This window comes from Ambystoma mexicanum, chromosome 1p (genome assembly GCF_040938575.1).
Source record: "Ambystoma mexicanum isolate Mex_15411 chromosome 1p, UKY_AmexF1_1, whole genome shotgun sequence".
Lineage (NCBI taxonomy): Eukaryota > Metazoa > Chordata > Amphibia > Caudata > Ambystomatidae > Ambystoma > Ambystoma mexicanum.
Genome location: NC_090921.1, coordinates 7988278 through 8014796, shown reverse-complemented (window position 1 = coordinate 8014796; position 26519 = coordinate 7988278). Strand labels below are relative to the sequence as shown.

The following is a 26519-nucleotide window of genomic DNA, read 5'->3' as shown; positions in this document are numbered from 1 at the left end:
GTGTTGGGGGCGGGGGTGTTTTTCATGGGTGGGTCCTGTGTAGGCCTCTGATGTGCATTTGTTTCACCTGGGCACTTTTTTGCTGTCTCCTGTGTTCTTTTACCTCCAGCATTAAGCTATGGGTATTTTCCGCAGATTTTCTGGCACTAATATCACCTACGCCGGACTCGTGATGACTCTGTAATAGCGCGATTGGGTGCCGGCGCTATTACCTCCGGCGCTATTACAGCCGGCTGTACTACCATGATTGCGCCGGCAGGATTTGTACTAGTGATCCGGTGGAGCGGTATTAGCGTCCAACTCGTGATGAGCCCCAAGGTCTGGAGCAGTCTCTAGCTCCCTTCCCCAAGTTCAGGATACAATTCCAACAATTATGGATTTCAAATGTTCTGTCAGGACCTGGGTTTCTCTCCCCCAAGTTTCAAGAACACTTGATTTCACTACACAATGTTCAAAAGGAGCTCAGGGTTCCCTTCCCCAAGCTTCAAGCACTGGTTCACAAAACAATGTTACAAAGGAGCTCAGGGTTCCCTTCCTCAAGCTTCAAGCACTGGTTCACAAAACAACCTCACAATGTTCAGCTTTATCTTATTTTAGGGTTGTGTTCACAATTGTCCTGGACTTCTTGGGGCTTCCTGGTCTAGGTGAAGATGTCAGGCTGCACGCCCCACCCATTAGCAGTCACGCAACCAGTTACCCTTGCCCCAGTTTTCTGCCACCTTGGTTTAGGTTGGTTTGGTGGTTCACGACCAACTCATAAGCTCACAAGTTCATAGATTATTGATTTCTCTTTCTTGGCACTTCTTTGGCTCTCGTTTCCAAATTCCACTTCACTGACTTTCATTTCCAGCCTTTACTTCCACTTCTTCAGCTTTCTTTTGCTCACACTTCATTGGCTCCTCTCGGCTGTTCGTTCACAGCTTTCATTCTTGTTTTCATAGCATTAACAGTTCAAATTACTTTCTTAGTACCCTTGATTGATCAGAGACTTTTGAACAGGTATACTTCCTTCAGATATATGGTTTCTACAAAATCCACTTCTAACATTGCATTCATTTCGTTCTTCTGCTTTGATCAGAGGCTTTTGAGAATTTGCTGATCGCATGCGACCACTCCAATACAATGCAACTCAGCAACTTTCATACATGCACCGGGTTTCTCACATTCTATGAAACTCACCGGTCACAGCGCTCTTTTTTTAGCCACTCAGGCGCCCCTGGACTGGGGAACGAGCACTGTTTGGCCACAGTGAAGGCACCAACACTCTCCACCTTATCTTCGTCTGTCGGTAAAATGGAAGTTGACGTGGATGGTCTAGTATTAAAAGTGGCTGATTGTATGACCAGCCCCTCGGGTTTAGGATGAGAGGGGAGGTTTATTGGGTCCCCTCTTGCCAGCTTATACTTCTTTGTGAAGAAAGAATTCACAGGTGCTGTGGTACACGGCTTCTGACACAAGGTGGTGATGGGGTCAGCAATGGCCATATTGAAAGGCATGGATTTTTATGTAGAGGCTCCCTCATCCAAAATGTCAGTCAGATCATATCCTGACCGAGTTCTGGCTGGCGCACTGCAACCTAGTGCATCCACTCCCGTGTCCATTGTGGAATGATACTTTGCACTTGCATGACCATAGGGGTGGGCTTGCTGAGTCTCCACATCAGAGGAAGTGTCCAAGCCACTTGCATCTCAAAGCCCCTCTGCCAGGGCCATCAAATCAGCCACATCTGAGAAAAGATATTTGCCTCCATTCCTGAATTTGCGAGAGCAACGTCAAACGGCTCGTGGACATAGTCACCGAAAATCAAAGCCATAGTGCCGAAAGAAAATCAGATCGGCACTGAGGCATGTACGATCAGTCGGACATCGACGCTGACGGATCCATACCAGATGGCACCAGATGGCACTGATAGCTGCGTCAACACCTTGCCAGCAGTTGGCGCTGAATCCGAGGGCGCACATGCCGACACAGTTTCCTTGGGTTCGGGCACCACTGGAGCCGATGGAGGGTGCTGCTTCGAGGAGTCACCCGTACCTGCAGTTGCTTTCTTAAACATGTTGAGAATTTGCTCTTTAAAAACCTCCCACTGGGTCCTAGATGTAGGCCCTGAAGCCGACTTAACGCATACATAAGAGGAACCGGAATCCTACACTCGTCAATGACGGCATTTCTTTTTATGGGAAGAGGCGAATGAGGAATGACTGTGCTAATGTGATCACTTGTTGGTCTCTTTATGGTGCCTAATATCCTTTGCCGGAGTGGGCCCCTCGATCTTGAGCTCCACAACCAGGGGGTCATGCCCCCCCTCTACAGCTCCTCCATATCCTTTGCCCTCTCTACCACTCACTACTCTCTCATTCTACCACTCACCTCTCATTTCCACTTTAACCATCTCTACTCCTTCGACATCTACACTCTTCACCTACCCCTCTTCTACATCCTGCACACCACAACACTACCACCCCATCTCACATACACAGCTCCCTCTGGAGTCACTGGCTACCACTCCCACACAGAGTGCACGCAAGTCATCCACAGATTATTCAGCACTTGGTTCAACCTTCTGTGCACCTCACTGATCAAAAGGATTTGCGGCTAGTGGATGCATATATATCGCATAAGGGGAACCAGAGTCAATCTAAAAAAGGATAACCACTTGTGTTAGTGAGAATTACCCCAAGAGAAATAGGGGATGCAAATTTCCATAGGTGCAATCAGGTCATGATATCTTGCACCCCCACAATAAAAAGGTATGGGGGTGTTCCCGGGAGGGGCTAGATGGTGCCTCTACATTGGTTGGGACCAGAACAAACACAAAACAGGATGAACACTTGTGTCACTGTAAATTAACCACAGGAAGGCAGGGGATGTGAATTACCATAGGTGCGTTCAGGCCATGATATCTTGCACCCCCCACAATCAGAAGGTATTGGGGTGTCCCGGGAGGGGCTAGATGGTGCCTCTACATCGGTTAGGACCAGAGTAAACGCAAAACAGGATGACCACTTGTGTCACTGTAAATTAACCACAGGAAGGCAGGGGATGTGAATTACCATAGGTGCGTTCAGGCCATGATATCTTGCACCCCCCACAATCAGAAGGTATTGGGGTGTCCAGGGAGGGGCTAGATTGTGCCTCTACATCGGTTAGGACCAGAGTAAATGCAAAACAGGATGACCACTTGTGTCACTGTAAATTAACCACAGGAAGGCAGGGGATGCGAATTAGCATAGGTGCATTCAGGCCATGATATCTTGCACCCCCACAATCAGAAGGTATTGGGGTGTCCAGGGAGGGGCTAGATGGTGCCTCTACATCGGTTTAGGACCAGAGTAAACATAAAACAGGATGACCACTTGTGTCACTGTAAATTGACCACAGGAAGGCAGGGGATGCGAATTACCATAGGTGCATTCAGGCCATGATATCTTGCACCCCCACAATCAGAAGGTATTGGGGTGTCCAGGGAGGGGCTAGATGGTACCTCTACTTCGGTTGGGACCAGATTAAACATAAAACAGGATGACCACTTGTGTTAGTGTGAGTTAACCCCAGGGAGGCAGGGGTCCCAGGTAATCCATAGGTGCATTCAGGCCATGATATCTTGCACCCTCCACAATTAAAAGGTATTGGGGTGTTCCGGGAGGGGCTAGATGGAGCCTGCACATTGGTTGGGAACAGAATAAACATAAAACGGGATGACCACTTGTGTTAGTGTGAGTTAACCCCAGGGAGGTAAGGGATACGAATTACCATAGGTCCATTCAGGCCATGATACCTTACACCCCCACAATTAAAAGGTATGGAGTGTCCAGAGAAGGGATAGAAGGTGCCTCTACATTGGTTGGGACCTGAGTAAATATAAAATATATTATTTAAATATAAAACAGAGTGACCACTTGTGTTTGTGTGAATTAATCTCAGGGGATGGGAATTCCTGTAGGTCCGTTCAGGCCGTGATATCTTGCACCCCCACTATCAAAATTGTTTGTACTGTTCTTGTAAGTGTATGAATGCTACACCTCTGGTACATGTGCATATTATTCAACGTTATGACGTGCGGTATGGGCCATGATTTTGAACGGCAAAATAGTTTTGATGTAGTGTTGCACATAGGTCTGATATAATGTCCTCTCTAAACATAATGGAATATTCTCTGCAGGCACGGGTGAAGATGTGTGGGGGACCATTTCAACATGATGGTGGGGGCTCCCCTTGCTTAGAGCAGAAATCCGTCTGAGGCTCCTGTAGGGTGGAGGGCATACATTATAATGGAGGTAAAAATAATGTTAATAGCCGCCAATTATCACGAGCCAGCAGGGAGCTGAAACACTGAATGACCGCTGAATAGTTGCGAATGATCCTTCTTCATAAGAAAGTGGCTGAGGTGGAGGTAACAGTGTTGAAAGTAGGTGATAATATTTCTCTTTTCCTCAAAGTGACGGCAGGACGGACTCCAGCAGCAGCTTGTAAGGCGAGCACTGCAAGTGCACACTGTAAAACTCAGAAAGTGAGCAATATATAAAGGCATATATTGCTGTGTTATTACACTGCTGAGTGGCAATATGGAGGCTGTTGCTGGAGGGGCCCCTGAGGCTTGAGGCCCCTTTCATTTGAAAAAGTTGAAAGGCCCTGCCGCCGTCCCTGATTCTCTGCTAATGTGCTGTCCTTGTTGCTTACTAGCAAAGTATACAGCAAACATGGCTGGGAAGAACCTAGCAGCTGCGCACCAGGGCTATACAGCCGCAGAGTCCAGTTAACATAAGATAAGTTCATAACTGGTTTATAAATACACAAGTCCAAGCTGAGCTAAATACAACTCTTCCATTGGCCTGGATGTGGACGTTTGGCAGTAGATTGTGTTGCTGCAGAGTTTGCTTGGTGCACCCATCTTTCCTCCAAGACTAGCTTGTAGAGTTTAAGTAAAAGGTATTACGTGCAGACGTAATGTTCTAGTTCCTGCGCACTGTTTGTTTTGAAGGGCTATTCCTGGCACCTTTGCTCTCATTGTTTGGTCCAACTCTTAGAGGCTCAATATCCTTGCATAAAAGGACATAGCCGAGTGTGGGGCAGTATTCTGGAGGGCTCAAGCAAGTTCAGTGGCTGGGAGAAACAGGAGAGAACATGTAATGTTGGTTCTACCACAGTTACTGGCTGGTGAGACTATGGGCCTCATTGCCTCATTTCAAGTTTGCCAGTCCAGAAACAATAGTACCAGCTTGCCGGTACCGTTGTTTTCGGACCGGAAAACTACGAGTGGGTCACCCGCTCGCAGACATTGACGGATGCACCGGCACTGTTGTACACAGTGCCGGTGCATCCGTCATCCCCGTTCCCGTTGAGTCCAATGGGACTCGAATGGGAATGGGAAATTTCTTTTTCCGGCGCCCTGCTGTAGGGACCAACAGGGCCGTAATGCCCCGGTAAGTCCCCATTGCCGGGCATTGGAACAAAAATGACTCTGGTGTCAGCTGTGCCGTTTTTACCGGCACGGCTACTGCCGGACTCATAACGAGGCCCTATGTCTGCCTGTCAAATCAAGTGATACGAGACTGGGGGAGGGCCAGTGCAAAAATATGCAATTTTATGTGACAGTATTGGGGCCACTAGCAGAGGAGCACCAGGGTAAACTAATGTGTCCCTATACTTATTAAAACTGTCCTATTGTGAGGGTGTAAACGTAATCACTTATGAGCACTCCAATTTTTGCAGTTGAAGTCAGTGCGCCTCCTTACGAGTGTGCCGGTCCAGTAACAACGGTACCGGTAAGCGTACCGGCATCGTTGTTACCGGACCGGTACACTACGAGTCTGCGGGTGGGTGCAATCCGGCCCGCCAGGGTCAGACCTGGCGGGCAGAAAGGCACCCGCCTGCAGACTTTCATGGAAGCCGGTGCTTCCGTCATCCCCATTCCCATTGAGTCCTGTGGGACTCTAATGGGAATGGGGATTTGCCATTTACCAGCGCCTGACTTCCCGGAACACCGGGGTCGTAATTCCCTGGTGTTTATGGCAAGCCAGGTGGCGGTACATTTTGCAAGTCCGACGGCAACCTGCCGGTAGCATGGCAGGGTTATCGCCGGACTTGTATTGAGGCCCAGTGTGAGATTACATTATTTGCCCAGGATCACACACTTTCGCTAAACAGCGAAGCAGGGATTTTTACCACTGTGCAATTTGGGCACGGCCACCTTCTTCCGCGCTTTACTTGGAACAAATGTTTAAGTTTTGGGTGTCAAGACCTACAATAATACTGTCCTATAGAGTTTAATTGTAAAATCCACAAATTGCACAGTAAAGCATCATGACAACCTGTAAATCCTTATAGTAGCATCTTAGGCCAAAATAATATCAGCGTACCTTTATTTTCCACATCCTCAATGGAAAACTATAAGCTGCCAAAGGCAAAATATCCATTTAGCCACTTTATTTTCAGCGCTTTCAGACACAATAAAAGAGGCGTAAAAAACTCACTTAGGTTGGAGATTTGTCACAAACCTCCAGCGTGTTATGTATGGTTTTAAGAACATTCAACTAAGGACACGAAAGCACGCTTTACGTTTTGGGATATAAAGCTATTAGACGTGATGGGTGTGAAAACATTTTCAAAAGGTGCTTTATTGTGTTGCTCGCTTTAAAAGTCACAGATTTGCAATTGGAAAGTCACCATCGTGCATAAGAAAGCCTCTGCTGCTTATGATACAAGAAACGTGTTGTGGGGTTTATTACGCAGCCTGTGTGTCTCAGGGGGGCTGTGACACTGGGAAAAGGGTAGTGCTTGATGAGTTGAATGTTCGCGAGCTAATATTTCGTTGCGCTCTTGGTTTGTGTGATATTCTGCATCCCCTACAGATGACAGGAATGGGCAGGGGCGGAGCTACAAAGACATCACTGGCCAATCCCAGGAACGGAGCTGTCAGAGGGTGGGCTATGCCGCTGTGTTTTCTCATTTTTCATTTTGATGCTGTTTGTGTGGCTGTAGCCATCTGTGGTTGGGCGGGGTAATCAATGTGAGCGTGGCTCCGAAGATTGCCGAACACTGCCTCCCACAAGCTAACATGGGACGCAGGATAGCATACAACACAGGCATTGATGCCAACATCACGACGCAAAGGTGACTACTTTTCATAGTGGGTTCAAGGGTCACTTATGCAACATTCAGAGGGACAGTTCGTCAGAGAAATGGGAGAAATTCATTTTCCCATAGGAATGCATTGGGGTTAGAATTATTTAAGGTGGGAGAAAGTGAAAAATAAGAATGGTCTTCATCAAAAAATCAGGAGTCTCACTCCTAAATCTGGAGGGTTAGCATGTATTGTTATGCGTAGCTCACACTATCATGGCCCGCATTCCAAACAAATGCACCGCTCTGCCCACCTCACTAAAAGGGCAAAATGAGCTGTGAACCCACCACATTGAGATCAATTTCCTTAGAATTAGAAACAAGCACAGTTCCCTTTTAATTACCTTTTTGAAATAGTGTATTTGTCCCAATAGAGGTGACCGTTTTTTATTTGACCGATTTGTGCTTAGTTTGGCAGACTAGCACTTCATCTTATTTGCATCATTCAGCTAAAGTGTGCACTTGGTTGACCTTTAGCATTACCACACAATAGGTATTCAGGAGTGCATTGTGATCTTAGGCGAAAACTATTCTGAGAAGGTGTCTTCCCTAGCAGTGACTTTTTTGACAAATTCAAAATCAATAATTAATGTATGTAGTGATGGGGTAAACACGCGTAGCTGGACTTACAAGTAACACAATTGTACACTCTTGCACATCAGTGGGTGCATGCATGATTCATTTTCAATATTCAGAAATTAGCATTTTTTTCATCACCCTTCCCCCCCCCCCCCCCCCAATAACTTGTGTGGCTGACTCCCAACGCACTAAAATATTGTTTTTTTTTTTAGATGTGGCAGCATGTCTAATCACTTATGGGCTGTGAAGTCTGCAAACTCTAGATGGTCGCAGGGGGTTACATTTCCATCACTGGCAGAAGCTGACCCAAGCAAAGCAGAGGTGTAGCCAGGGTTGACTAACAAAAGGGGCCTAGAGCTAATGTAGTTGGGCCCACTGCAGTGACATTAACATCTATAAAGGTCCTCTCAGCTTTGCTGAGTGGGTTTTTAAAGATTTTGGGTGGGCCTTGCCCACTCAGGCCCTACCGTGTCTACGCCACCACAGTTAAAGTCATTGGGCCTCATTACGACCCTGGCGGTAAGGGGTTAGCGCCAGCGTTAGCTGCGCCGACCCCTTACCGCCAATCACGAGTTCCCTTTCCGCCATGGCGGATTTTACACCTGCTTCTAGCGGGTGTAAAAAACCATGGCGGTAAGGGAACTTGATGTTAATTACGCCACCGTAATTTACGGTGGCGTAATTAACGCCTTCCCCACTCCCATTATGCCCTATGGGGCAAAAATGGGAATGGGGAAGGGTAAATGGGGATTGGGGACTTACCGCCCCGCCGACCTCGGAATGGGGCGGTAAGTCCGCCAACCACCATGGCGTAAACGTAGTTTACGCCATGGTGGTAAAGTCACGGCCCAGGCGGTAACTTACCGCCTGGGTCGTAATGAGGCCCATTGTAGAGATGTAACGCTCGCTTTGCATGTAAAAGTGATGACCTTTTACCTCTGTCTCACCTGCTTGCTGGTTTCCTGACATGTGTGCCGCATCAAGAGATTGGTATTTTATTGTGGGTCAAACCCGCGAGTCATGGGTCAGTGGACGGGTCTGTGAACGTCATGAAATTCTCCAGTCTTTCTTGTCTTTCCATTTGATGCGGCCACACTTGCCAGCAGATAGATTTGCGATACCTTTTGCACCAGTAACTGTCAAATTCTCAAAACTATAATGAGGGTAGTCAGGCGGCCACTTCGTCTACATCTCTTTTGGAGAGGTAAATTGAGGAGCTTACAAAGGACGAAGAGACAACTTTAGAGGGAGGTTTGAGGGTTCCCGCTCAAGGAATGTTTAGAAAGTGTAGCTGTAAAGGGTTCATTCTGCAGCTCATTGGGTTCATAACAGTGATATAAAGCCTGGCTAGATAAGGGATGTCCAGTTGGCACTTTATAGCCAACGTGAAAGCCTCATACAGACCCCCACACAGTAGAAAAAGCCTTGAACACACCCTTTGGATATAAACCCTTCTCCCTTTCGCCTCATCTCACTCCCACCCCCTATAATCCCTGATGCAGAGAAAACCCCACCAAATCAATGTGTTGTACTGAAAAAGCATTTCATAGCAGATGCTATTATGCACAGTTACCATATTAATATTATTATTTAATCACAGCTTGTATGAATACTATATAATTGATGGGCATCTAAAACTAAGCCTGGTTAGCACATCATGAAGACATTCCGTTATGTCCCGTTAGCGTATACCTGGCTGCGTTGTTGCCACAAGTATCTGTTTACCCATGACTGGTGCCACGGTCCCTCCCTTGGTTCTTGGACAGCCACTTTTAATTAATACAACCATTCTGCTTTTACGTTATTCCCCGAGTGTGATTCTGCATGTTGGTTGCCTTTAGCCATGTGTCTACAATTGCACTGTATAACTTGCATCTTTGTTGCCCTTTGTCCTGTTTTTTCAACTTGCACTGTATTACTTGCATCTAGGTTGCCCTTTGCCTTGTTCTTTCCAATTGAACTGTGAACCTGGCATCTTGATTGCCTTTCAGCCTGTTTTTTCCAATTGCACTGTATACATTGCATCTTGGTTGACTTTCACGCAGTGTTTCATAAAGCGCTGCCTTTCCAATAGGACTGTATAGCGTGCATTTTGGTAGCCCATAACCAGCCTTACAGATAAGGCGTGTATCAGACACTTTTACTCCCTGAAAATAGTCAAATACTCCCAAAAAATTAAAACGGGAGTGAAAATACTGCCAACAAAAAATGGGAAACAGACACGTATGACCATGGGCCCCTAATTTCACCCACATGGCTCAATGGATATATTTAGACTAGTCGTGCACAAAGCGCTACAGGAAGAAACTACTATTACTGCTTAATTGGAAGAAGTAAACATGTATCTTTTAATGTGTAAGAATAACTAAGTGCAAAGGAGTAATACTTTTCCTGCTAAAACATATTTTTACTCAATTAAAAAATACTCACATTGTGTATTGGACTTCCGTTTTTACTTCCTAAAAAATTATTTTGCTCTCAACTTTAAAAAACAGAGAGTACAATTCTCCCACTTCAAAATCGTATCTGGAGCACTGTGCTCATCTGTTCCATTTGGGAGCGGGTGTTGGTGCTACTGCACCATGTGCTTTATCTGTTTTTTTTAAAAAACGTAATTTATTGGTGTTTTGTATTAAGCGCATACAAATACAAACATATAAACTATAAACAATGAAAGAAACAAAAACGGCAGTCTTCATGAGGTATGGTGCATGTCTCTCGGGTGGGTGTAAGGAAAGAGAGATCGGATGTCTCGGGAAACTGGTGGAGTCTCAAGTAGGGATCATCGTCACAATGGTAGCTCAACCGCTCAGTTGTAACAGGTTGTTGGGGATTGTCAAGGGGGCTTGTGGTCTGCGCTGAAGGATGTGTCTCTCAGTAGGGCCTTCCAGGAGTCTAAGGTGCCACTCGCCATGTCTCCGGTGGAGTTGGCTCCGTCTTGCCAGGCCCTGGTTTCAGCTGCTGTCCATCTCTGCATCTCCTTCAACCGGTGTTCGTGTCTGGGGCCGGCTAATTTCTTCCATGCCATGGCTATGGTTCTTTTTGCTAGGATGCATGAAATGTCCATCATTTTTACAAGGTGTTTGAGTTTGGTTGGTCTGGGGTAGGTCCCCAGTAAACATTCTCCCGGTGTCCACTTATATCTTTCCATTCCTGCGTCTGTGCAGGTCTGTTTGACTTTGGACCACAGTTCCATCGCTTTAGTGCATGTCCAGAACATATGAATCATGTCCGCTCTGTCGTACCCGCACCTTGGGCATGCCGGGGAAGCTTGTTTGTTGAAGGAAGCCACCCTGTGGGGAGTCATGTACGTTCAATAAAGGACGTTCAGCTGGATCTTTCCAAATCTGGAGTTCCTAGACACTTTCTTGGGATATATTAATGCTCTTTCCCATTCCCTGTCTGTGAGCGTAGTTCCGATATCTGCTTCCCATCTCGCCTTCAGTGCCTCACCTTTGGGGTTGGGTTTATCAGTGAGTCTGTTGTAGAGCCTGGAGATCGGTCTCCAGCCGTCCTCAAGATCGTGCATTTCCTGCAGCAGCGGGTCCGGAGTGGGTTCCTCTGGCCAGCCGCTCCAGTGTTTCTTGGTGGTTTGTTTGATGCGTTGGTACCAGAGAAACTGACCACTTGATAGCCCTTCTTTGGTCTGCAGTGACTCGAGTTCTCTAAATTCTCCCTCCTCGAACATATCTCCCCATGTGTAAATGCCTGCTTCTTCCCATCTTCTTGCTGTGGATAGGTCAGATTCTGATTTGCACACGTCCACCAAGATGGGGTTGTCTGGGGAGTACGGATGTTTCACCTGCCTGATGTAGCAGGTTCTGGCCCATACCTGCCTGCCAAGACCGATGACCAAGGGGGCGTCGGGGGATTGTCGTAGGGGGTTCCATAGGGTTTCCCTGGGTGTTAATTTGGTAGAGAATTGACTCAGGTGTTCCAGTTCAGCGGACGGTTCGTCCGAGAGCCACTTCGTGATGTGACTAAGCTGCGCCGCTAGGTGATATAGCTGAAGGTCCGGTAGTTTAATTCCTCCCTCCTTGTGTGGGAGAGATAGTGTAGCCAAGGACAGTTTGTGCCTGTTGGGACCCCACAGAAAGTCTCTTATAAGCGCCTCTAGTTTCTTGAAGAAGATTGGTCTTACGTAGAAGCATATATTCACGAAAAAATACAGGAACCGGGGGAGAATTATCATCTTGACAATCGCCGCTCTACCAACCATTGCAAGTGGGAGTTTAGACCAGAATTTCATGGATCGGCGAAGGCTTGGTATGGCAGCTACCGTGTTGTGTTTGTGTGTGAGCATCGGAGTGTGGCTCACTTTAATTCCTAGGTACCTGAACTTATCGAGTTGCCATTTTATTCCTATAGCTGGGAGATCAGTCTCTGCTAGGCCTCTCAAGCCAGCCAGGGGGAATGCTGAAGATTTGTGTCTGCTAAATTGTATTCCGGAATATTTCGCGTAATTGTCTAGTACCTCCAGTGTGATCGGTGCATTGACCTTGGGGTCATTTAAGTACAATAGGACATCATCAGCGTAGAGGGAGATTATGTTGTAGGCATTGCTGACCTTAATGCCAGCGTCGAAAAATTGTTGCCTGAAGTATATGGCAATTGCCTCTAGGCCGAGTATATATAGCATAGGCGAGAGTGGGCATCCCTGTCTTGTGCCCCTCTGTATTTGCCAAGGTTCTGACACCGTTCTGCCTGTCTTTACTCTTGCGGTTGGGGTGTTATATAGTACCGTGATCAATCTGATGAAGCCCTCGCCAAACCCAAATCCTCTCAGTACCTCAGTAAGCCACTCCCAGTAGATGGAGTCGAAGGCTTTGATGGCGTCAAGTGAAAGTACCGCTAGGTCCTCATCCTTTTCATGAGTTTCTGCCATGATGTGTTGAAGCCTTCTCAGGTTAGCTGTGGTGTTGCGACCGGGAACAAACCCGTTTTGGTCTTCGTGGATTATGGACCCTAGCACTCTGGCGAGTCTACCAGCTAATATGGTGGTGAGGATCTTGCTGTCATAATTTAGCATGGCCAGGGGGCGGTAGGAGTCGGAATCAGTGGGTGTTTTGTGTGGCTTGAGCATGGGAATGATTATTGTCTCCCTCATAGTGTTGGGCAGGACCCCGTCTGCGTAGGCCTCTTGATATACTTCGTGCAGGATTGGGGTGAGGGTGGATTCATATGTTTTATAGAACTCAGATGGGAGGCCGTCACTTCCGGGAGCCTTGCCGGTGGCGAGCGATCTGATTGCTCCTTTCACGTCCTCGGCCGTGATCTCCTTCTCCAGTTCGTCCCTCTGTTCGTTGGTTATCTTGGGGAGGCCTATCTCTTCCAGTGTATCGATGATTTCGTCTCTGGGAATTTGTGTGTCATGGGTTTACAACCTGGAGTAGAATTTGGCGAATTCCTTGTTAACTCCCATCTGCGTCCTGTGAGATGTCCCATCTTCGTCTAGTATCTCCGTGGGGAGATGCTTAGGGTGTTCTTTCCTGCACAGCCAAGCCAACAGCCTACCAGGTTTATCCGATTCTTTGTGGGATCTAGTACTGTACGTTGCATAGTTGAATTTCTCTAATCTGTCCCAGGAGGATTGGCAATTCTCACGGAGCTCTTTCAGTTTCATCTCGACTTCTGGAGTGATGTTAGAGGAAGATTCCAGGCGTGTTATCTCCAGTTCCTGTGCCTCAAGGGACGCCTTTAGTTGCCTGCGGGTGCCGCCAACTTTCGATATTATTTCGCCTCTTGCCACCACCTTCATGGCCTCCCACAGTGTGCTCCAGGAGGATACAGAGCCCTTGTTGATGTCGACGTATTCTTCAAGTTTTTCGGCGAGGTCCTCTCTGAACTCTGAGTCTTCGAGGGCCGCAACAGGCATCCTCCACATAGGGATGGGGGGTCTGGGTCCTTTAAGCTGCCATTGCATGATCATTGGTGAATGGTCGGAGACCGATCTGCCCAAATACTCTGAAGTCTCCACCAATGGCATTTGTTCTCTATCAACAAAGAAGTAATCAATTCTTGTGTGGCTTCTGTGTGGAGCTGAGTAGTGGGAGTAGACCTTTTCCGTGGGATGTTGTTCTCTCCATATGTCCATTAAGTGAAGTTGCGCTAGTGTCTCCTTCAGGGCGCACGATGCAGGGTTTCTTGTTTGGGGGGGTGGTATTGATCTGTCCATGGCAACATCCACAACACAATTAAAGTCACCGCCCCATATAAAAGTTCTGTTTCGGTGTTGAGCCAGCTTTGCACTGATCATTCCGAGGTGCGATGGTATCCCATGGAGTGGAAAGTATGAGTTAACTAGCCAAATCGGCATCTGCTCTATGGTGCCCCATATAATCAAAAAACGACCTTCTTTATCAGTCTCGGACCCTTGTAGCTGGAAGGGGACGTTCGGGTTTACCCATGTGAGCACACCCCTTGCATATTTGGAGTAGGGGGATCCATTCAGCGTCCCGTCTCATCGGTCCGCTAATTTGGCCATGGCATCTTCTGTGAAGTGGGTCTCTTGTAGCATCGCAATTGAGACTTTCTTCCTTCGGAGGAAGGATAGCATGCGGTTCCGTCTGAGATGCGATCCCATCCCCCTCACATTCCACGTCATCACGTTGAGTTGTGACGCCATTGGGTCGATGTTTCAGGGCCGGCGGGAGGCTCCACCCTTGGGCCCTGGAGTGACGGCGATCCGTGCTCAGGGGGTCGCAGACAGGGACGGTCTGGATCCGTGCTTCTTATGTTATTTCTTACACCCGGCATATGTTTCTTCGACAGCATTGATTTGAAGACTGTATAACTGTTGAAACAAACAACATAACTCAAACTGGTGCGCCCAGCGACTACTCTCTTGTCGTGGTGCTCAGGCGCTCTCGAGCCGTCTAAGCCCATCCGGGCTTCGGGCGCGAGTTGGGTCTGGTGGTGACCTGACCCGGCTGGGTTGTTCGCTGGGGGTTGGGCTAGGGCCCGGCGAGGAGGCCGAACGAGGGACCTTTCCATATAGCATGCTGTAACTGGATTACCTTCTGAGATCCGGCTTCAATTATTGCTGTGCTGTCTCAATGCTGTGTGTGTCCTGCTTAGGTAATCTGAGGAGCTTAGTCCTTATTTCGTGGAGTTTCTCTGCCATCGGCAAGATTATTGTCCTCGAGCCACATGTTGGCGGCCTCTGGGTTTTCGAGGAATATCGCTCGTCCTTTGTGTATAACTTTCAGGTGTGAGGGGTAGAGCAACCTGTATTTCAGATCTAGCTGGCGGAGCCTCGCTTTGATCGGTACGAAAGAATTTCTCTCTCTCTGTACTTTCTGGGTGTAATCCAGGTATATGGTTATTTTAGAGTCCCCCCTTTCGATAGGACCTTCTTCCCTGGAGTGTCTTAAGATGGGTTCCCTATCTTGAAAGTTTAGTATCTTGGCAATAATTGGTCGGGGATGCGAGCCAGTGGGGGTGGGGTTTGGAGGGACCTGTGGGCCCTCTCGACCGCGAATCCCTGTGTCATCTTCCCGGCTCCAATATCTTGCAGTAGTAGGGATTCTACGTAGGTTGTGGTGTTTGAGCCCTCACTTCCCTCTGGAACCCCCAGGATCCTGATGTTGCCCCGTCTGGCTCGACCTTCAGCCTCCTCGGCCCTTTCTTCGAGAGCGTGAACTTTCCGTTTCAGATCGGCAACCTCAGACCGTAGTGTTGCGGCTGCCCCGGCCGTTTCTTCTGCTGAGTTCTTAATAATCATCACCCTTTCCGTCAAGTTGCGTGCGTCTTGGCGGATGAGTTGAATGTCAATTTTAAACTCATCTATTTTGGAGTCTATACGGGTCCTCAATGAAGCAATGGCTTCCAATATTTGAGAGTGATTGTCCGTGAATTCTCCCTCTTTTGTTTGGGTGTTTTCGGCAGCGCTAGGTCTAGCCTGAGAGGGAGTTTTCGACTTGGCAGCAACGAAGGAGTCCATGGTGGCTGCTTTAGCTTTATTCCTGGTGGCCATTTTGGAGCGGCTCTAGTGTTGTGACTAGGGCTCTGTGTTGGGGTGAAAATTCAAGTCCCTTCTGCGGGGGCTTAGGTGGTATTCACAAGGTTGTTGCGGGTTGCAAGTTCAGTGGAGATGGTAGGGGGCGATTAGGAGTGCCTATCCTTGGGTCCGTGTGGGCACCCAATCCCAATTATATAGACCAAAAAAGGGCTGCTGTTTCTTAGGGGCCGTTGCCTTCCCCCCTATCTTGAGGGCTACTAGCGTTCATGTGGCACTGAGATGATGGTGGTGATGGGATTAGATTCACCTCTTGTAGGGTTGTAAAAGCAACTCACCAGGTGTCTGTGGCCCCTAATTCCAGTGGACTGTGGATGAGTACCTCTTGTGACTGTTGCAGGGTCGGTCTCGGTCTGACTTGCAGCGCTGCTTCCTCTGTAGCTCCGGTGTTCCCGCCTCCTGGTGTCCGGGTCGCCAAGAGATTTCAGAGGGGAGGTGTGCCGCAGGGACTGCTCCTCCGTGGTCTCGTCGCCAAGTTGGCCGCAGCGCAGGAGTCTGGTCTGGGTCCAGGGACCGTGTGCTCCCTCTTCGGGCTGTTTGCAGCGCTGGTGGCGTCCGCGTATCACGGGCTGGGGATGATTCAGAGGCTCCGCTGGATCAGTGGTCGCGGAGTGAAGGGGCCGCCTGACGACGGCTCCGGAGTCTGGCGTGAGCTTCGGGCTGCCTCTACTCGGGAGGACGCTCCCTGATGCAGGTTCCTCGGTTCTTGATTCACTGCCGCCCACCCGGCCATTAACCGCCGTTGGAGGTGCTTCTCCGTAGCTTCGCTACATGGCGCGCTGCGCCATCTTGAGTTCTTGTGAGGCGGTGGGGGAGTGCAGTTCGGGGCCGCTGGTATCGTCACAGGTGTCCGGTTCCCCGATTGAGCAAGCGGGGCTTGTCGGGATCCGCTTCCTCCACCTCCGTGGTCCTTTATTTTTGATGCGGCTTCGCTCGAGCCGGGATAAAGGATCTAGAAACGGCGTCTCGGCCTGAGCTCGGCGGATCAGCCTCTGAACGCCATCGGCTCCAGGCCACGCCCCCTGCTTTATCTGTTAATTGTGAGAAATCTGCTTTTCGGTCACAATTCAAATTTATCAACACCAAACCCCTCCCATCCACCCCCTAACCATCCTTCTTGTGCACTAATTCCTTGGGACGCTCAACACTTTGTTCACTTATCTGGACCACCTTTAGTCTATTTCCTCTGTAGCCCCCACTGCAATCATGGTAGATGTTAGCCCCCCCCAAATCTCCTCCATCCACTAACTTCACCTTCTGTGATTACGCCATCACTTCACTCCACAATCTGCACACTCTTTTTTCTCTCTCTTCCTCCCACCCTTCCTCTAATCCCTCAATCAACCCCTCCCTTTCTTGCCGCTCTATTATCAATTTCAAGATCACTGTTACTCCCCCTCTTCTCATATTCCCCTCTTCTCATATTTCCTTCTCTACAATCTCGAAACATAAATTCCAACCTGACTCTCTAGCCAAAGTCAGGTTTTACCCCCTCTCCCTTGCTCCTTCCCCGGCCTCTCTTGTGCCCTACATTTATATAACCATAATTAATATGTGGCCCCTAATATGATATCAGGAGACATGCCTGTTTCTCTTCATTCCTATTCTCCAACCACCCCCTTCCCATTCCATTCCTTCCCAAGTTCTACCCACACTGCATTCCACTTTCTATTTAGCCACAACGCCTCCCCCTTGCTTATCATATAAGTTCACTCTCTCTGTCGTCTGGCAGGACCACCTCTACATTTGCTCAATAAGACGTGAAGGCTTGCGTATAGTCCTTTGAGGACGACCACTGGCCCCTCGAGCTTCTCCACCGTGCAAACAAGGTGGCGAATATCCAGAATCTTTAAGTGACAAGAGACCGACAGGTTCTTCATTTCTCCTTTCCTCAGATGTTTCTCCTTCCACCTCATCTTGGAACATTGCATGGAAGAGGGAAGCATCCCCAGTTACTACAACATCATCTTTCATCACAGTATCTATGGGCCTTTTTACAGCCATGACTATTAGGGACTCTGGCCCTTCGCTGGATCCCATGCTGGATCCCTTACTCCTTCGCTGTTTCTGCCTGATTAGTACAGTCTCACTTCCACTCACTGGCATCTGATTATCTTCAATTCTCCTCTTGCGAGTGGTCCAATCTGCATTGGCCTGCAGCCTTCTTCTGCCCATGTCCCTCCCATTTTCAACATGCTTCGTGGCTTGGCATTGCTACTCATTATCACCAAGGTCAGCGTTCCTCCCTTCTGCAAACCGATAATTCATGTGGTTTTCCTCAACCAGAGAGCTTTCATATATATTCTCCACAGATATTTCTCTACCCTGCTCCTGACCTTTCCGTTGATATGATTGCGAATCGCCACCATATTTCAAAGTCTCACTTTCATCCACTCAAATTTGTAAATTTCCTGCTGCTTTGATAAGTCCCAGCTGAGTCTGACGTTTTTCCACATAGCTACTAGCACTAGGCTTTATGTTCCCTCTCTCCCAGTACGATCTCACTATGCCATACCTCTCTCTTGATGGCAACTGTGCGCTGGGTCTACATGTTGTCAATAATGAGGCCCCCTCTCTGCACATGATCTGGAAGTGGATTCTTTGACCACATCCCATACATCCAACTTAAAACTGGACTTCTACCTCTGTGGGAAAAAATCAATCCACATCTATAACACTGTCTTTCCAGTCGACTTCTACCGTTACCATCCCATGGGCTTTGTGGGATTGACAGATTTGAGCATCGGGACTGCCTCTGCTTGTTAGACCTGATGTCAGCAATGGTATTCAACACACTTTTGTTTTCCATATTGGCCGCTTTTCCTTCAGTTCTCTCATACACTTGTGCCAACTCTAGGACTTCTTTTAATGGGAGAGGCACTCTTAGAAGATGTCTCTGAAGTTGTGATGATGGATGTGCACCCTTCAATTATTCTCAGCCTAATCGCCTCATCATCACCAAAGCTTGTGAACTCACAGTACGTTGCTCTTCTTCTTAACCGTAACACAAATTGGGCGATTGTCTCATGTGGCCCCTGTGTGCACTGGTTGAATGTGTACCGTTCATAGTGCCAATTGGGAGGGACCACCAAACGTTCACCAATGGCAAAGATCAAATGTTGATACGTTGTTCTTTCCTGAGCTGGAATGGCTGTCACAAAATTTTTCACCTCTTTTCCCATCAAATGAATGAATATGTCCATCTTGCTCAAGGCATCCTGGTTTCCCACTGCTCTAAAAAATTCCTCAAACTCCCCCATCCATTCCTGCCACTATTGTCCTTGATCTTCCTGTGGCTCAAGTATGAATAGGTCGGGCAACGTAAATAAATCACTGGGATCATAGCAATTTGGGTCGGTCATGCATCCCCACTCACATTATTCAGAGACATGGCTACTCACTCTTCAGCTGTTGTTTCACCCCTTTGTTTGTCTTTACTTCTCTTGTTTTACCCTACTTACTCTCATCATTTCTTGATATTCACCTTCAGACGATATCCCATACGTGCGTATGCCATTAGTGACAACCCTCAGACTAATGTCAATGTTCATAAATTCTGCCCCTGCTTGAGACTTTTTAATCTTTGGATGCTGATCCCTTGTGATGCAATCCCAATCCAATTAGGGCATGAAATGCTCAGGGCACTGTAACACCTAAGCTGCAGCTAGGTGCAGGGAAGACATTGAAATCTGTAGTACAGCAAGATTGTCTGTATGGTCATTCAAAATGTTCACTTATTATGCAGTCATGGCAATTCTGCTGAAATAATTTTGCATCATATGTTTGCCCCAATAGTTCATAAATGTAGCACTTCATTTATTTTGATATATGCGCTTCCATTACGTGCCGATAGTACTTATACTTCCGTCATATCACTTGTTGTTTCAAAATTAGTTGTTTTGCTCTTAATGTTGTCTTACTCTTGTTGTGCTGGTGTAGCACCATGACTGCCTATTTGTGAAGGTCTTTTTCCTTTATTTACTGTGTTGCTGCGTTTGCTTTTCCTTTACTTGTAATGTCTTGGCTTTTACTCTTAGTTCATGCAGCCTTTGTTTCTCCGTTCTTTCTCCTATATTTCGTTCTTTCCTTTCCTTTCATTCTTTCCAAACATTCTTTTTTTCGCCTGATATAAACAAATATGGTATCAGGTAATTTTATCCCCATATATATGGTCGCCGTAAATAATATCGCCGGGAAAAGGTTGCGGCGATATATGGGTGACCATATGCAAAAAATAAAAAGTTTGGGGGTTGCGGGGGTGTCCCCTGTGTGTTCCATGCAATAATGTTGCCACAAAAAACGGCCATTTTTCGGCGATATTTTTGCATGGCGAGATTGTTGTGGCGACATTATTACATGGAACCACAAATATGGCTGCACATTTCCTTACGCCTTTACGTCCCTTCCTCTAACTCCCGACGCTGCACGGCGACTCTACTATCAGTCTCAGAACTGCAGGCCTCGCGCTCTATTAAGTGGCGCGAGCCTGGTCTTTCAAATAATGCCCGTTTTGCATGGCAACTTATTGTTACTAATATGCCTTAACATGCAGTCTCATAAATTTGCATTTACTACCAATGTTGCAGAACCTATATTTCAAGTGGGAGCGCTGCGCACCTTACCGCCAGTTACACGTTGTATTACACAGTGCCTCCCAACGACCATATCATTACTTGTTTCTTCCTGCGTTTGGCTGCATTTCCTTCACACCCTCATTCACATCACTGTTGCCGTTACTCTGTTTGTTCAGCATCCTGCTTTCCAGTTCAGTTCATTCCTCAGCTATCAGTCCAGGGTCTTCTTGTGAACCTTTATTCTCTTTGGTTCTTGTTTCCTTGGTGCCCCGTTATGACCTCCTCCTTAGGTCATCGCTCATTCTATTTTCCAATGTCCCAGTATCTCCCATTCCTTTTTCTTCGACCATCCACCGCAGCACCCTATTTCCTTTCAGCTTCCTCTGCAGGCCATCATTCCTTTATAATCCTTTGTGACTCGGGCCCCTTACTAATCTTTTACATGTGTGATTTAGTGATCTCCTTGTCGTCAATTGTTGTGCCCTACATTTATATAACCATAATTAATATGTGGCCCCTAATATGATAACAGGAGACGGTCTTCATGCCTGTCTCTTTATTACTATTCTCCAGCAGCCCCTTCCCATCCCATTCCTTCCCAAGTTCTACCCACACTGCATTCCACATTCTATTCAGCCACAACAGCCTCCTCCATTAGACCATCCTTTTATGAATTTAACCTGGTGCGTTGCTTACTCTTTCACCCCACCTATACTTTCACACTTTCCCTTGCCCTCAGCCCTGGTTTACCCCTAATGCCCACATCCTAAAAAATAACGAGTTTCACCACCTTCTGAAATTTCCAGAACCTCTTCTTGCATATACGAAGCCCTTTGCCCCTTGGCTACAGCTAAATCTCCTATTTCACTACCCTAATTTCACCCATTCGTTCTTATCTCTGTAGACTCTCCTCCACACTTCAAGCCGTGCTGGCTCCTCCTCGCAAACCTACTATTCCCTCTTTCCTATCTGCTAAGAACTTTGCTCCCTGCTTTTCATCAAAAATGAACACGGTTTGTGACACCCTCTGTACTCGCCTATCCCTCTCTTTGCCTTCTCATTTCACCCTCTTGAATCTTTTGCTTCTACCTCCTCTCTCAGCTCTTTTACCCATACCTTTCCCTATTAAGTGGCACCCCTACACAGGGATGCCAAGCCTTCCCTTCACTACTGCGGACCTGTTTACTCCGCAGATGATCAGGGCCCTTGCATCCATCTGCTTCTTCTATCTTTGATCCACCTTCAAGCTCTCTCTCTTGGAGTCTTTCCGGTCTGCTTCAAGGTGGTGACTGTCTTAACAATCCTATAAAACCCTTGACTGAGCCTAATAATGCAGCAAACTATCACACTTGCCCTCTCCCCCCCCTTCCTGTTCCCTCTGTGTATGCCACGGTTTCCCCTCACTCATCACTATTTAAGGTTTAAAACGTGTACTTTGTACAACCAGCATTCCAAAGGCACGTTGGAATTGTCGCTTTTGTGACTCAACATCCTGAGTGTTGCATGTGGTGAAAGAAGGTGAGAATGTAGCATTTTACAAGTTGTGCTGCAAAACCGTCAGGCCTAGGAGGCTGGATTTCTGTTTAGATCATTCGGAAATTTCCAAGGCCTAAGAATGATTACTGCTTTCCCTTGTTCCCTTCCTGCCTTGAAGCGCTTTGAAGCACTCCACCAGTGTATAAGCGCTATATAAATAAACAATTACAATTACAAACCAAAGGACCACAAGGATTTTTGTAAAGAAAATTCCATTCCGTTGGAAGTTAAATCCATACCCCCTCCCCGCCCCCCAAGCCTTTTCTGTCAAACATGCAGGCTCGCAGGCAGTCAGAGCCAACGGGATGGTAAGTGCCATAGACAAAATACAGTTGTCTGAAGTAACCAAGGTGGGGGGTACTTCTTCTAAACACGACGCTGGAAACCAGGTAAGTTGATAGGTTATTCGTGCTGTACACCTTAAGTCCTAGTGTAGCCCAGGAAGAAACTCTGGGCCATCCACACACCAGCTCAGGGCACTCTGACCATCCCACAGAACATCATCCTTCAAAGGAACACCAGCATTCCAATGACTCCATCACATCCCACTGACAGCTAAGCATGGCCTAATGTACAGGAGGCACATTACTACATCTTCCTTTGCTTTTTCCAAATAGATATACTCTAAACCTCATGCAAAGCCACAGCCAGCAAAGACCGAGCAGCCACACGCCTCGAGCAAAACGTGTGAACATGATCACCTCAGGGGAAATTCCCCTTGCTCTGTCTCCAAAGGAAAGTGAAGGAGCCACTGACCAAGATGCATGCATAGGAGACATGAAGACAGCACTAGCCACTGCAAAGTGGAGCGGATTGCTGAAAGCACAACACGATCTTATGAAATCAGCACATTGCCGCCTCATGTGACGAGATGAGTTCTCAGTCTCTGACCAGACCTACTACTGCAGGGTTCGTGCATGATCATCCTGGCCTCTCTGGCAAACAGAACATTGCACCCCGCACATGCTGGCCACCAAGGAATTTGCAAAACAAGATCTGGTTATCATGGCTAGGGCAGGCGTTGGAAACAGTCATCACAAAGTGCATCCCGTGTCAGGCTATGGGTGCTGCCTCACCACTTGCGCCTAGCCACTGTTGTGTAGTGGACCCTCCCGTGTGTGTTGCCCTTTTAAGATGGCCTTTTGGCCCAAGCTAATAAAAGGGAGCCCATCACTGCGAAGACCCTGTGAAACCAGCTCTACTGTGACAAGACCACACAGACCAAGAAGAAAACAAACCCACGCCTACATACTCAACCCGAGAAGATGGAGTAATGAGGCTCAAGCCTCGGTATCCAAAAATCACTGCTGATGGATAAAAATCTATCAGCAAGAAGAAGAACAAGCGCACATGCGTCAGAACCGCTGCAGACTCCATAGGGGAATGATCTGAGCGTGTCTCTCTCATTCTGGCCTGCAGGCCCACCCTGTGCAATCAGGGCCTGCAGGCCAGGTTGCCATGGAGCCCCCCCTGCAAGGAAGGCAGCTGGGGTCTGCAAGAGCTGTTGGGCTGATGCCTGCCACCCCTCGAGGCACAGATGCTGGTGTCCCATAGCATCTCAGTGGAGGGGCTGATGCGAGGTCCACGATCAACCCCCACCCCACCATCCTCAGAAGGATAAGACATCACTGACACTGGTGTCCCATAGTGTCCCAGGGGGGGCTCGTGCGATGTCCATGACCAGCTCCCCCGTAACAGCCACTACACAGCACTGGGGGAAGAACCCCATCCTATGTCTTGCACCTGCTCCTCCTCCGCTTCCCCTGGCACTTTTCCCCTTTCCTATCCCCTTTCCTATCCCCTGCACGTGCACAATCTCACTGTCACTGGGCCTAGTAAGATCGTTGTCTTGTCCTCCCTTGTGCCCCTCCCCTGCCTCGTTACGCCTTCAAACACGTGTGTATAGGCGTGCTATAGATAAAATATCATATCATATCATTCTCTCAGAACCCTGCACACACAAGTCCATCTAATTGGCTCAAGGATGTTCGCTGTGCTTGCTCCAGCACTTCCAGCACATTACTCGTTACACTACTAGAAACATTCCACAGCCCCCAATGCGCCCCTCCCAGTATGCTAGGGCCTCCTACCCTCTACCCCCTTCCGCCCAATTACCTGCACACATAGCTAGCTGCGCCTGCTGCAATTTCCTCTTAAGGGTTCTTAAATGCACAAGACAAACGCTGATCATTGTGATGCAGTGCTACGTGGGTGGTGGCTACTGAAATAATGAAAAGCAATGCATCTTCTGCAAGAAGTGATGTAGACCATTCCCAGTAGAACCTAGGTTTGATTCCTCTGCATGGGTGGAAGCAAATTACAATAGTGCCCTTTCCTTGCCAAGCAGAAATGGTGCTTCTGATGACAAAAAGGAGAGGAATGTCATGTCATGTCAGTTCCCCTTCCACTTCGACCTCTGTGCATTCCAGAACTTTTTAACCATATGGAGATGGGGCTTTGTTATATTTGTAATCATTAACAACACAAATTCAGATACTTTGCACAGATAGGGGTGGAGTGTAAAGAAAACCGTGTTAACAGTCGTCCCATGTGGGAACCTTTACAAACTATGACCTTGGCCAGACAGCAGAGAACAAACAAAGAAAAAGAGAAACAGCATTATGTACAAAATGAGTCAAGCATGTGCCAATGGTTTCGCAGTTGGCCGGTTAGCTCAGTTGGTTAGAGCGTGGTGCTAATAACGCCAAGGTCGCGGGTTCGATCCCCGTACTGGCCAAGATTTTTTGCTGTGTTTTGTAAGAAAAATGGGTACATTATTTACCCTGATAGTACTCATTAGATGGAACACAAAGCTTATTTTCTGAATCCATTTTCTGGGAGTTAAATACAGGTCGTACCAAAAAAAGGGTTAAAGCAGCGTTGAACTGATCGCGATAAGCAAGTATTGCCACAAGACGTCTGCACTGTATTCACACACAACCCCTGCCACAATATTTAAGACTGGACCTCGGCCAGAGCAGTAAATAACTGCACCGCATTTTAGGCGAGGTGGCGAGCGCAGTTTAGCTAATGGGCTCAGCTATGGCAGGGAGGCATTTTTACATAAACACTCGATGCGGACTGGGGTGCTGCTGCTGATAAAGCGGCTGTGAACATGGTGCCTGCCATACGTGTGACGCCGAATTCCTACTGCGCAGACGCAGTCTGTCAGGTGTCCACCAAATGTGCTATGGGCACTGAGTTATCATGTAGACACCCGACAAAGGGTAATTTACTGTGGATGATTCTTTTAAGCGGTGAGCGTGGCCGAGTGGGTGGGGTCTCCCCTCGAGGTTCGAACTCTGCCGATTTGATTTTTGATTGGCTTTACCAGTTCTGCCAAAATAAACCCAGACCTGACCGGTTTTCCTTTTTTTTGCACTCCATCTTTGTTGCCAAAGCTGTGATGGGAAAGCTGCAGAAACGGTGGGCACACTTGGAAAGCATTCACACTACAACAGCTTGACTGCCACCAAGCTGCTTGCTTGCCTGGCTCACTTTAAACGGGCATTGATCACCTGGTGGCACTCGCCGGTGGGTCGGTTTGCAGTGAAGCATACGGACTGTAATAGATCTGTCTCTGCGTATGCTATTTACTCGGAAACGAGCTGAAGGAAAGGGCATGGAGCCATGCAGAAGTAACAAGCCTAGCTAAATAGTCCTCCGCTCCTGTTAGGGCGAAAACCTGACCTCCCCTGCTCCGCTTTCTTTATCGTGTAGAACGTTTCATTCGGTCTGTGGTGTTATTGTACCCTGTGGCTGAGCCGCATTACTCCAATTTCTCTGATTGAACAGGTAGTCACTGTTTGGTTTTCCTCTTAATCGGCGTGAAACTAAATCTGCCACAGCAGAGTTAGTTTCACACGGGTAGCGTCCAATGCAGCCTGACAAGTTCGTATTCTTTGTATTGGTTTGTATCAACATAGGCAGTCGTGGCTTATTCCATCCTATCAGAGGCTCTACTCCACCGATCAAATTCTGCCTTGTTCCGTCCTTTTTTATAGATTCTAGGAAGGACCACAGATTACCAGGCAGTCAAAGACACATGTCACCACCTTGGGCAGAGCCAGACCAATGAACCGCCAAAGGAACGCTCCTGCAGACAAGGGCTCAGATGCCCAAACAATGAGGTAACCCCACTAACCCATCAGCTAAAAAACCTCAACTCTTCTTTCCACCCCTCACACCCTAAACAAAAAAAACAGCCTCTGTCACAGCAAATCGCACGCACTTCACTACACTGCAACAGCAAAACAAACCACATATAGGCACGCACAACAGCATATTGGAGTCTGCCGATCTGCAAACCATACCCTTGCTCAACAAACAGTATTAACCTAACTGAATCTGCCAACAGGACATCATCAATCTCGCTCTACCTTTATTCCGCTACACCCTACTAACCCTCCCTACCCTCTTACCTTCCAGATCCGCCAGAGCACTAGGGGACTACTTTGGTGGTGATAGTGCACGGTATAAATGTCCTTCAACAATAACATACAGCATAATCTTCTCAACCTATACTTTACAAACCTTAAAAAATCCCTCCCTGCTTGCAGAAAAGAGCTAGATCACAGTTCAGTCATACATTTACTAAGAACCACGTTCAGATATTGTCTAGTGTTGTGTTATCACTAACTTTTCTGTTTTATTAAGGTAAACAATGTATAACCTGAATAACAATAAGAACC

General features: G+C 47.6%; 1 non-coding gene across 1 annotated transcript; it reads left to right on the top strand.

Moving 5' to 3' along the window:
• Positions 1-24491: 24491 nt before the first annotated feature.
• Positions 24492-24565, top strand: TRNAI-AAU (transfer RNA isoleucine (anticodon AAU)). The gene has a single exon. It is a non-coding gene; the product is annotated as a tRNA-Ile (tRNA).
• The last annotated feature ends 1954 nt before the right edge of the window (positions 24566-26519 follow it).